We start from the raw sequence: 1795 nt of genomic DNA on the forward strand, positions 1-1795 counted from the left end.
AACAAAAACACTGGGAAAAGAAAACTTACACCAAGAAACTACAAATGAGGAGCTACACTGAAACTAGAAACACATGGAGATTTACACACATGAGGAGGTACGATGTGACAAAGGGCAAAGAAAAACACAGGGCTTAGATATTCAGAGGAGTAATAAGGAAAACAGGAGCGAGCTCTGCCACAAGCTTTTCTACTGCTTCCTTGTTGGCCTCAGCTGTCTCCCAAAACAGATGTTTCTCCCTGTCTATCAGTTGCTGAGTGGATTCACAAAAGGCTTGCATTTCAAGGTATTCCTAAAATGTAGGTTTCACTGGTGGACAAAAACAAAGAAAAATTGTTTTTAATTATCAGCACTATTTAATAGATGAATCGCCCAGGCTCTGTTAAACTGCTTTGATACTTTCTCAAGTTTTCACCCCTAAAGATGAAACAGGTCAGAAGAAGCGTTTATAGCCATTATTTTTTTGTTTTTGTTCCACAATTTTACTGTGGAAAACACTTTTAATTATAACATGTTTCCTACTGCAACTTTGGACCTCTGACCTTTATAACGATTTGAATACATGTCCAATGTTCCTGAATAAGTTTTGTTGGGAAACAAAATAAACTGATCAAAAAATGTTTGATATTTATTACTAAACGTTTAAACAAATCTTACTAATGAGTGAAATGAATGCTGCACATGTACAATATGCACATAATAATTAATAATAAGAAAATAAGAAAAATAATTATAATGAAACTTTCAACTATATTAAAATGGAGTTCAACAAATAAAAAATAAAAAATATTTGTACTTCCCACCTTTTTCCTCCTTCGAGTCTTTAGAAGGGAGTGTATCCACTTCCCTTTTCCATCTCCATAGAAAAGATTCGCTCATTCTCTTTAATCTTTGATCAAACTTTGACATACGGGGTTCTAAAAAAGAAAAGCAAACATTTTAATCTAGTTTGAATAACAGACTGCAGGTTTTCTCCCCTTTCCACAGACAAACATCAGCAGTGCTTTTTGTTATGAACTCAGTGCCCAAAAAATTATTGTTGTTTTTTTGTCCACTATAATGACCACCGCAGAGAACATTTTATTAAACATTTTACCGAGAAAAAATCCTGTGCAGATTTTAGCCACTTTGGTTTGTTCTTTCATGACTGCATGATTGTAAATATGAAATCTGATAATAGGGCTTTTTAACAGTCATTTGGAGTTTTTATAGTAAGGTCAGGGGTAACAATCCATGCATTAATGAGGTACATTTAGTTGTTAATATACTGGTTGTCCAGCCATCAAAAAACTCTAGGTCCAAAGTGTCACATATAAATGAATATTGGCATTTACGTGGTTTCATTTTTACAGTGCATGGTTAAGTTAGCAATTACATCCTGGAAATATTCTAGATTTGCAAAAATGTGCCACTTTACATACATTAAATATTTTTTTAACACATAGATTATTGACCAGGTTAAAAATATTATTTGAAGGCATCAAATCAGGATTCAGGAAACTGTGATGAATATAATCACTAATAAATGTTAATGTTACACTACTAAATACAAATAGCAGCTTTACTTAGTCTAAGGAGCTTGGAAAGACAAGCATCTGGACTTCTTTAAGTTGCTTGAAGACGTTTCACCTCTCATTGGCAGTGTTGGGTAAGTTACTTTAAAATAGTAACTTAGTTACATTACTAGTTACTTCTCTCAAAAGTAACTCAGTTACTTCAAGTTACTCGTTACTTTCAAAGTAACTAGTTACTAGGGAAAGTAACTTTGGTTTTACTCAGAATTCTCTTGTTAATG

Source organism: Pundamilia nyererei, unplaced genomic scaffold, assembly GCF_000239375.1.
Source record: "Pundamilia nyererei isolate P.nyererei 1_Seehausen unplaced genomic scaffold, PunNye1.0 scaffold00029, whole genome shotgun sequence".
Classification (NCBI taxonomy): Eukaryota; Metazoa; Chordata; class Actinopteri; order Cichliformes; family Cichlidae; genus Pundamilia; species Pundamilia nyererei.